This window comes from Rhopalosiphum padi, chromosome 1 (genome assembly GCF_020882245.1).
Source record: "Rhopalosiphum padi isolate XX-2018 chromosome 1, ASM2088224v1, whole genome shotgun sequence".
Taxonomy (NCBI): domain Eukaryota; kingdom Metazoa; phylum Arthropoda; class Insecta; order Hemiptera; family Aphididae; genus Rhopalosiphum; species Rhopalosiphum padi.
The window spans coordinates 63,317,441-63,330,151 of NC_083597.1; the positions used below are offsets into that span (position 1 = coordinate 63,317,441).

General features: G+C 26.9%; 1 long non-coding RNA gene across 1 annotated transcript in view; it reads left to right on the forward strand.

Annotated features, from left to right (window-relative positions):
- The window catches only part of LOC132932007 (uncharacterized), a 35,833-nt gene that overhangs the window by 21,868 nt on the left and 1,254 nt on the right, over window positions 1–12,711 (forward strand). The gene's annotated exons all lie outside the window — the stretch shown is intronic.

The window sequence follows — 12,711 nt, forward strand, 5'->3', positions numbered from 1 at the left end:
ATATTATACGATTTCATTTTAAAAATTATAACAATAATACATAATATAATAGATGTAATATCGGTACACTACTTTTGAAAAACTCACCTTCCTCCGTCATTTACTTTCAATCCCTACGCGTAACTTAAAAATACGAAAGTAATATAGGTACATACATTATATATCATATATAAATACTGTTTAATTTAAAGAGAGTGATTATTTTATTATAACAACGACTGAAATATTATAGAATTATTTAATGTTGATATACATACAAGTTACATATTTCATACTTACACTTATCTATAATTATCGGTACTTATATTTGTTCTTAAAATTTTAGGAATATATTTAAAATCTTGTACTTTCTAATCATTTTCTATATAATATTATGCATCTATGCGATATTGATGCAGCTATACATTTTGTTTATAAAATAATTTTAATGCTAAAGATTGATGGTCGATATTTTTTACTTACCAAATCTTATAATTTCAACTGGTTTCATGTTTTAATATTTACATAATATTATATAATTTATTTTCTCATCACATTTTTATATCTCCAATAAACGTTACTACCATATATGTACTTTTAATAATAATATCATAACACGTATTTATTACCCATAAGGATAATAAAACAAAAACAACAATTTTCTATTTAATTCAATATTTCATTGTTGCATTAAAAATAAAATATATAAAAACGCTCAACACTTAAAATTTTCTGACTTCCGGAGTAAATATTTCAATTTACATTGCTCTTCTAACACCCATGTGGTACTATTGATTATGCTATTTAACTTTGGGGTTCAACTAAACCATATAACACTAAAACAATACAGGCATGTCAATCTATATGTCTACACGTAATATTAGGAGCTCCCTAGTACATTACTAATGACTTACTTAAAACTTTATAAGATATAATATAAAAGCAGTTGCATTCCAATTTTAAATGTATACTTACTATACTCACATCCAAAGAAACACATAGAACTTACAATACTTACACAAATCCAGTTATCATTTATCTAATATCTTTCATCCAAACAAATTACAGGTAATCCACCCAAGGTGCCTTAATAGGAACTGGTGTAGGGACCTACTATCTGCCTAAAAACATATTCCACGAGATGCCACCAATGGGTGACTGTCCCTTCCCATCACTTAAATATTATCTAATTTACTTTATTGTATAATGTGTGAAACCAAATTGTAAATATAAATCTTTGTTTCAATAAAAAAAAAGGAAATATTTATGACAAAAAAAGTGTTTTAAACTAATTATATGTCCTTCATTATTCAAACCGTTATAGGGTACCTTATATATTCAAGTTTTGATTTATTCAACAAAATAAGTTCAAATTTTTTATCCAAATATGGAACAAATACAACAATTAATATTCAATTATCATAATATTTATAAATACATATTATATAACCATATTTATTTTTCCAAATACTGTAAAAATAATGTTTACTAGTAGGGGATTTTTATCTGTAATAATCATCATGGAAATTTTATTTTTTGAACAGTATTAAATCTTGTATTTATATATCATGACTTTTGTAATAAAGTTGTTTGGTTTTTATTAAATAATATCACATATAGAAAACACATTGTTCAAATGTTCTGCTAAAATACAACACGTATACATATTATATAAATATTCATTTATTTATTTAATAGGTACATGAATATCATATATTCACATGTGTGCTACACAAATTTACTCGTTGTATCTAAATGTATTGTATTTTCATAATGTATAAATATATTATACATATTGTCCATACTTATACTAATTATACATTTATACCTTGTATGCATACAGAACAATTATAGGTTGGTTTTTAAGAACAATATTTTCAAATACTGATTTTTAATCAACAGTGTCCTGTGGCTATAGTATACATTTTTGTTGAATGAGAATTATCTTTTATTCATAATAATTGTTAATCATATAATTTTATGAATATGTTGATACATCTAAATCGGAATTTGAACGAATAGTTTTTTATTTATTTAACATTGTATGTTAAATTGTCTTTTTATTCTTATATTTACAAGGGCAATTGGTCCATGGACTATGATGATATGTTTGGAAGATATAGAAACAATTATTATTTAAAATTTATAGTAATCAATCAATATTAATCTATCAGCATTTTACAACGTCAAAAAATTGCCCAAGTAAATACTAAATTCAATATTATATTTATTTTATATTATTGTAAAATGTAAAGCCATTTTTTAAGGAAAATAATTATCCTCAGTGTATACATTTTAATTTATAACTAAGCAACGCTTATTTGAATTTCGATTTAGATACTTACATCAACAAAAATCATCTGCTTAGTAAAATTAGTTTTTATTTGAAAAAAAGAAGTTTTGGACACTTCAAAGAATAAAATCAAAATATTTGAAAATTTGTTCCTTTCTGTCAATTAAAATTGAGGTAAACATGCTTAGTAAATTATCATGTATAATTTGTTATATATTCAAGTAAATTAAATTAATATAAGTACCTTTTCATATCAAATCAAACACCATATTACAATAAAATATTTATAAAATATTATGTAAATATCTTGTATTAAAAGTTTATGGATCGTTGTTAATTGTTATAAATGTAAATGATTTGACATAGTATTGTTAACAGACAATATTTCTGTATAGTGTTGTGAACTATGCGCACGATGGATAAGGTTCATTAGGTAGTTGATTTGGTTAGAGAAATGTACAAGCGTACAACATGCAACAGCTGACTGTCAATAATTATCGATAAGCAATGTTGAGTTTTACTATGTTATATTTTACTTGTCTGTGATGCGTATACATAGTTAGGTATTGTATTCATGTAAAAATATTTTAATGGACGTATAATGAACCATATAACGATTGACGACGATGTATGTAAATATTTAGTCTAAAATCTTAAAGCGTGTTGTTACGTCTGGCATTGAAAAAATATCCTAATATTAATTGGACAATGGACATATTTATTTAAGAAATAAAAGTAATATTTTAATTTGAAAATTATTCCATATAAAAACTCTACGTGAATTCTAAAAATTATGTAAGACCCGAAGACACCCTATCGTCCTTAACTAATACATTTTTTTATACATGTCATCTTATTTCAAATCATTATTTGATAATCGATATTGAAAACATAATAATAATACGTAAACAAGACAATATTTAAGATGTTTAGATACGAATCCTTTCATCTGCACACAAATGCATTTCTAATCTTTTTTTTTTTTTTTTTACTATCATGATATAATACACAATTGGTACACGATCATAGTTAGTTTATATAATTTAATAATAGTTCAATAACAATAGTTTCAACACATTAATGCATTAATGATTTTCCTGTGAGTCAAGTTTATATTACGTTAAAATGTAAAAGCTAGTCGGCTCCGACACCTTTAAAATTCAAATACTTAATCCCTAAAACAATAATTTTAATTTTTAAAGTAATTTTACGTTTATTGCCATTTAGATAATTCCAAATATAATATATTTATAAGAAAATAAGAATAATCAAATATTGTACTGTTAATAAAAAGGAGGACTGTATAGGCAACACATCTTACATAATAATTTTTCATCACGTAAAATGAGATTCTTAGTAAAGATTTGTATTGTACATTAATTTACCACGGTTGTATAAATGAATATTATTAGATTATAATTAATTATTTTTTCAGACTTATTATTTTATTAACATTGTTTAAAAAATTGGTTTATACGGAGAAAATTGGAACGAATCCATCTCGTAATGTTATTGTTTGACAGAGTACTGGTTGAATAGCAGAGATAGCGCGATCTGTTGACTCATGCTATTGTTAATTTGGTATGAAAACTGATGATAAACACAGGAATAAAATAATATTCTAAAGTAGATTCCCACCACTTAAGTTCAAATACACAAACTAAAAACCATATTATATTGTCGGATGACGCTGAAAATAAAAAAAAAAGTAATTGAATGACAATTATTATATTATAACATTAATATTATTATGCCTTAAATTCGATCAAAACGATAATATTATTAATTATATTTTCTGTTATACAGTTATTATTATAATATTATTTTACGGTTTGTTGTTAAAAATTTTAACGAACTAGAATTGAATTTTTGTTATTAACTCTACCGGCAGAGTTAATCGAACCAAATCTAGCGTGGTGTGCATTACACACAAATCACATACAAATTACAGTTAAATCAAAACTGTAGGCTTAATAGATAATGCAGACGCATCAGAATAAATTGATTATTGTTACTTATCGTAAAAGTGTGTATAAAATAATGCTGTTGATACATTTTCTGTTTTCTTAAAAATCACTTTTTGAAATCAAGTATAACACAATTGTAGATATTTTAATACATATTATACAGTTACGTAACGTTTTAAGACTGGATAAAAAAACTCGTGTATTTCAAAATGTCATAATGAGATACCTACCTATGTGTCATAATGTTTCAAGAAAATATGTATCAATGCTAAGATACAAAGTTAATGGGTAAATCATCATTGACTATGTGAGCATGGCAACACTAGAGGATTACGTCATAGATTATAGGTTTGTATCCTTTCTTGTACCTAAAATTAAAATAAATTATTGTCATTACTAATTACTTATTAGTGGTTTCTTACAGTGATCCATATTTTTAAATTTAATTCTAATATATCCACATTAACTTAATCTTCATAGGTTAGTGAAACTTTTTTTTTTTTAAACGACGTTTTTTTTTTTATACATATTATTTAAAAAATATAATAATTAATTAAACTAACAAAACAAGCTAGTATAAATAACTAATAAATATAATATTATAGAAGTATTTTAACTTCATCATCAACAAACAATTATAATATACTGAAATATAAAATTAATTAAAAAAATATATATATTTTAAATCTTATAATATTACAAAAAAAGCTGTACCTACACAGTATAATCGAAAAAATCATAGTTTTGGTGTTCTTTATTTTCCAATTGAAATACGTACCTACCATTACAAAAAATTCTCAAAATCGTATAGAGTTAATTTAAAAACTATTAGTCTCTACTCTTTATTATATTCATTTTTAATTTTATTAAATTCATATACAATCAATTGTTTTTTATTAATTAAATAAAATTAATTCAAATGATACATTTTTTAAATGTATACCTACAACATCAAAATATTTTAAAGAGATATAATCGGCTCCTAATCTCTCTGAACCCCAAAATCGAGCCACCTTATTTCACCTCTCCTATTATATTTGAAGTACACTAAATAGTAAATTATAACTGTAGGCGATATTTTTCAATATGGTAGAAAGTTGAAGATAGATTACAATAAAATAATATTTTTCGTCCATCATATGAACAATGAAGTTTTAGTTTTTATTTTAATCAAGTCGGGTTACAATGTTTTATTAATCATCCCCAAACGTGTGTGCTTTTTTCGTATAAATAAAAAAAACGTGTTAATCCTAGGAAATTATAAATGAATAGACAAGACGATCGTTTAATTATATTCAAGTACCCACACGTCTTAGGACTTAGATGATTAGTTACAGTACACATAAAATAATTATACTTTAAATTAAACTGATTTCGTTTTATAAAAGTTGAATATTTATTTATTTTGATACAACATTTTTTGTATTTTATCATTAATATCATTAAGGACGCTTAATTAATGGACTGTTGAATTAATATACTTAATATATAGGTACATATTCTTCACGTCATAATCATATTATTTTAAAATTTAATCCTCCGTGGGACACCTTGTATATCAAAATAGTTTAAAACATAAATTAAAAGTTAAACTGTACGAAAAAAAAAAATCCATTAATTATATAGCAAAATCAAAACGAATTATTCAAATAACATACAGGCATACTTACTATATTTTTATATTAAGACATACCTTTGATTTAAAATACTTTGGTATCTACATAATATTATAAATTATGTTGTTATTTGTACGAGCTGATATTTCATCATTAGTTACTTTCCTATATTATATTGTTGAATTATTCATGGAAAACAATAGTGCTCTATAAACATTAACTACTGACGCGCAATCTCTGGAGATCGAAATAAACAAAAACAGAATTAACCATCTTCTTTTATTCAAAATAAAATACGTAGGTAATAATCATTATCGATGCTATAAACAATATTATATGCATAAATATTATATTTTTCAATTAAAATGTGTAGCCAATAAGATAGAATAAATAAATAAATAAAACTTATATTTAGTATATATTATACCTAACAATGTTTTTATGTACTTATAGTATTTAGTATTGTATTAAAAATAATAATTAATGGAAAATTTAATATTCTGTTATTCTATAATAACTAACATGCAGTTGGTTGTACTTTGATTTTAATTTTAGGTAGATATTTTTTATTAGCTGTCGAAAATAAATCATTTATAAAGTTTATTATTATATACATTTTAACATTGCATACCTTATTAGAAGCTGTTTTATCTATCTCAAATCTGTAACCAAAATCAATTATCTAGGTATATGAATTAATTTTGTAATTTTTTATAATTGTAAAATCGAACACGAAGTAGGTATTTATAGAATAATGACGAATAATGATAATCATAGTAAAATATAAATTAGCTGCGCCACTCATTCGCAAACGCATATTTGATTTAGGTAAGTGCTAATGACAGCGTATAGCGTTGTATCGTTCTATGTTTCACAGTAGGTATGTATATAATATACATAGCTATAGGTAATTCATTACGCAAGCGTTTTATAATATTATTATTTTATACAATTATATTAACCGATAGCTGCAACGATGTCACAAAAAGGAACGGTTTTCATAATAATATTATATTAACGTGTGGTTATTATAGTGTAATATTAAGTCGTCATAAATAAATGTTATACAATATTACAATCATGAACGCAGAAATAGAAAATATTATACCTATTGTCAATACACAACAATGCGTGATAGTGTTTAGTAATTCGAAAAATTGATAATATATTCCACTTGTGCAGCAACACTTTCGAGAGTGTGTCTACAGAGGCCGGCAGAGACCTAACCGAAACAGCGAAAGAGTGAGAGAGTGAGTGGGAAAATATACAATATTTCGTTGCCAGCAACTTTAAAAACAAAAAAAAAAGTAATTAAGCCGGTCCGGGTGGTATATAGGAGGAGCAGAAGAGGACTAACAAAAAAAAAAAAGATAAACGATATATATTTTTTCGTAGTGAAAATAAATAAAAACAAAAATAAAATACAACTTTTTTTGCGGTCTTCAACTGCGTGCGGTTCTTAAATTCATCCAAGAGATTAAACACACGGGTTCCCCTGCCGACTTGGGCTAACAAAGATTAATTCTTTCGCGACCATCGCCTCCCCCGCCAAAGCGCGCGCGCAGACCCCTTCGGAGCCCCTTAATTAATCATATATACGCGTATAGTGAGCGCGTGTGTGTGTATGTGTGCGAAAAACGAAAATGTTTTCGTCCGTCGTGTTGTAATGGGTTTTTATCCGAGCGTGCGTGTGTGCTCGCGCGTTATGCGGCGGCGGCTCCAACATGCCGCCATAGGGCGTTACGTACACACTCACAAACTATATACTTTTATACAGGGTGATTTACCGATACCCCCTTATGCTTTTACATTAGAATTACGGCATTTGCAATTTACAACTTATACTCGACGATGATAAGATGTATATATTTATTTTTCAATTGTTAAGAATTTATTCTTATATTATCGTAGTTTATATTATTATCATGTAGGCATACGCGTCCTCCGACGACGAAGGAATCTAAACTAATATGGAAAATATTTCTAAAAATATAGATAATTTTGTATACTAAGTATATTATTTAATATTCCTTGATATAATAACGATACTTAACAAAATACTTAACAGTTGTAATATAGTAGGTATACCGTCTTGATACGATTTTTACTTGAGTTTTGAAAATTAGAAAATTAACATAAACTTTGCTGTTTACATTTTGTATATTGGTTAATAAACTTTACTCTTGTCTATACAGACGTTATTTTCAGTGATTAAAAATTAATTGAATAACTAATTATTAAATAATTTACAGGAATATTTATTATATTATTTATATTCTTAAATTAAATCTATATATTGTAAGTAATATTTTCTACTGCTGTTAAAATAATTAATTTTAATAAACATATTGTTATTATTGTATTTGATTTAGTTATTATTAGTATACAATGAAAATGATTACAAATGTCAAAATATTAAAAGATCAATATTAACTATAGTGCTATAATTGTCTAATCGTCGTATCATTCAAACCTGTTGTCATATAGACCAGCGCTGATCCAAGGTGGGGGAGGGGCAAGGGGCCATGCCCCCCGTAGACTCTGCCACACATGTAAATTTTAGGATGTCTGTTTTTGGCAGCCGATAAAATACTATACGTACATAGTATTGCCCCCCTCCTCCCGTAAATTTAGTCTGGATCCACGCCTGATATAGACATTTTATTCTTATTGAACTTGCTTAACTCTGAAACTATATACTTATTCAATATGTTTTTATTTATATACGTCAAAATTATTCCATCTGCAGTAAAAATTAGCAATTCAATGTTGAAACAAAAGTGTATTGTCTAAGCTATAACAGGACACTCTTTGTATAGGTAATATAACTGAAATAAAAAAATCTAAAGAACTGCAGAAAATAAGGTCTTAATGTCCAACATATTATATTTGAAAATTCCAAAATTTTTGAACAAATTCGAGATCGAAGGGAAACACGCAGTGGCCAAATCACACGCTTAATCACCCTGTATACGCATGCGTATGGTATATGTGTATAAGCGATGGGAAAGTCGAAGCTCGAAAATGGTAATTTTGGTTGGGTATACCAAGTATAATATACGCGTATTATAATAATATATACGTACGTACCTATGCCGTTGTGTTATTATTATATGCCCTCTGGTCTTACGCCACCGCACACACATCGTTACGTATATAATATATTCTTTAACTCCGAAAACTCGACCACCGTGCAGTACCTCTACCCCCTCTCTGCATACCGATATCATCGTCGTATGCGTTACGGTCATCCGGGCGGCCCCGTAGGTACCACAGTATATAGCTATAGTAATATAATACATGTAATATAATACATTGTATAATAGGCGTACGATTCCCTCGTGTAATTTTCGACTTGAATCGCAAAAAACGAGCGGTTATATTATGTAATATCTAATATGTTACCGTCAATGATGCAGTAATTTAGGAAATAACACAAATGGCTATCCAATATCAGCATTGAATGGCCAACACTAGTAGTTTATATAGTCAATGATTATAGACATTATAGCAGATAATACAGGAAGTGTTATAAAAATCAATTATTTTGAGACAATATTGATAATTTTGTTTAAAGTTATATTTGAATTAGGTTAGAAGTTACATAAAGTACATAAAAGTTGGTAAATTATTTAGGCAACTACTATAATAATATGATGTTATGTTATACGCGACGTGTGTAAGAAATAATATAACAAGTAGATACCTATAAATTCAAAAAATACTGAACCGTTTTAAATAAAAGTTATATCAATAGATTCCTTGGGACTTAGAAAGTATATTTTATATTTTATTGTTTAATCGTTATTCCTTATACATTTCTATAGGGTGGTTCACACAGTCACATATGAATTTAGTTTTGGCTCACGACATTTTTTTTTTTTTTTTTACTTTGTAGAAATGTTGTAAAAAAATTGTAAATACATTTTTAAGACAGATCGAATATTTATGATGAACACAATTATAATGATTACTTTTATGAATTGCTTTCTTATTGTAATTTGTAGACGTATTTCTTATGTGAACACATAAAGACGAATATCAATCTAAAGATATTAGAGTTATGTTTGTTTTTAAGCATTATTTGAATCTGTAATCTCCAAATTCTTGTGTTTCCGTAAAAATATATCCAGAATTAAAAAATGGAAAATCATAAAATTAATTATTGTTACTGTGTTTATATTACATATTTCAATTGAAGAAAAACAAAAATTAAAACAATAAAAATATTAGTTTAGAGATTAATTTTAATCCAGACGAAGTGAAGTAATACAGCTAATTTATACGATAATCGTACAAAATATATTTACAATATATTGTTTGTAGACTGTGACTTTAAAAATTCGATTAAACATCTTTTTTTCCTTATAAACAAACTAAAATGTTATTGTTATTTGGCAATATACTTTAATATATATATTCGATTTTTTACTGATTTTTTTTAAACTCACAGTTTATGTCTGTACCTAGGTAAGTATAGCTGAAATACAATAAATTTACAATTATGTTGATAAATGAATAAACACTGAATGACGTTTTTTATTTCATTTTTCTTTATATGCTTTATAATTATTAAATTTATTGGTTGTACAATTTGTACATTTTAATATTTTACTGGTACTAATTTATTGGTATAAGTACTCATTCTCTAATTTCGCTTATTCTAACTACAATATATTATACCTTATGTACTTATATCACTTGAAATCATAAACTTTGTTTTTTCATCATTATTTGAAATAAAAAATTAGTAGAAATTGTAAAACAATACGCCATATTAAGCGATGCTGTAGTAAACTAGTAAAATTATAATCGTTGGTAACATATTAGTAAAAAGTTACTCATTAGTGACACTAATCTAGTCTGGTTATTAAAATAGCTATAGTTATAATGCCTTTAACAAATGAAACGTCGACTTTATTTAAATTGACTTTATACGATACATAATATTATATAATTTATACACGTATTATAAGTAATAAGCAATAACCTATTTCGTTTTGATGTCTCTCACGCCTTAAAATAAATAACAAAAATATGATTCGATGAAAAGTATCACTATTTGTGTATGTGTGTTGGTGGGTGGGTATGTAGTACTCCTCATAATTATATATCGTATGCAATATGTGAATATAATATATATATATATTAAATTAGGGGCTGTGTCGTCGCCGGTCGAAAATCCACTCTCGATTTTTCCTGTCTTCCACGACCCTTATATTATAACCATAGTACTTTTCCCCACAACCCCTCGTTTCTTCCATTTATATAAAGCTCACATTTTCCCCGAAACTCGTCTCCACATCCGCATCGCATCCCACGATTTGCATAATGCTCTATGAATAATAATTCAATTACACGTCAGCCGGTATTCTCTCTTTACATTCGCATTGCCATCCCCGTTTCATTTTAATTTCAATTTTTTTTTACGGTATTCTATTTAATTTGGTCAATACCACAGCACCGCACTGACTGGTCCCCAGAAATTCGGTTTGTACTTCTGATATAAATTAACGGGGAAAAACAAAACAAAAAAAAACCTATGGAAAAAGGATCCACTCAATTTTGCCAGAAGTGCCTCAAGATAACCCGGTCGGTTTTGTTTCGTAGCCAACAAAAAGGGTTTTTATCTGTCTCCCTTTCTCTTTTGCTCTCTTTTTCCACTCGTGCGTTTTTTCGCTTCCCTGAAGCCTTTTTCGGTTTCATATAATCATGTACCCTTTTTTTTTTTATTTTTTTTTATTTGACTGTACCACCCCCGCGGGCCAATGAGGGTCGGCGAAGTGCCTTGGAGGGGTTTAGAAAAATCGAAGACACGGACCCGGCAGATAACGACATTCATTAATTCCCAGCAGGGCTTCAGACCGCATCGCCAAACGTAAATCGACTCTGCACAACTTTGGCCATTACGTGTGGAATTCTGATGGGCCCGAGGAGTGGAGAAGGGTATTATATATATGTATATTTTTTTTGTTGGCCGGGTCTTCTCGTCCCCCGCGTCTCGTATTTATCAGGCAACATTTTAATGTTTTTTTTTTAACTCCCCCGCGACATAAATCTCGGAACTCAAAAGAGTAAAAACAAAAACTAAACTTTGTTTATTTCTCATACGTAAACACGACTGACTGACCGCATTACCTCGCGTTTAAAAATTTAACTACGAATCGAACACCATACTACACATTTCTTGAATATTATTTATTATAATATCTTTATACTGTGGATATAAATCGGGTCGAATTTTAAATCAAGAAAGTTAACCTATACAATTATACACTATATTTTGTTTGTATTGTTTGAATACTATTATAAATTATAATATAATACAAGGTTATTATTTTAAAGTTAAACACTTATTTTTTATCAAAACTTTATAATTTTTACTATTATTAAGGTTTAAAATTTTTGAATACGTGAATATTATACTTCATATTCTAAATCAGAATATTTTTTTGAGAATTTCACTTTTAAGTTTAGATGAGTGACGTAGAAGCTTTATTCTATAAAATTGAAATATTTTTAAAAAACAAGAGTATTTAGTAAATTCATTAACATTTTTTGAGAAAATGCAGAATGTCTCAGTTAAAAGTGTCGCCTTATATATTATACATATATACATAGTTTTTATTATTTTTTAAACCATAATATTACTGTTTTCGACAATTAATAGTTTTAAATGTTGATATTATCTATTTGGTATTACTCTGATATATACGTATATAATTGTTCTTAAGCAAATAAACAATAAATTCGTATCAGTCGTTGTGTCCATTATTACTCGTTATTCTTTTTATTATAGCGTGTTTTAATAAAAAAATTGATGTGTAAGTATGTATATATATAGGTACATACTACT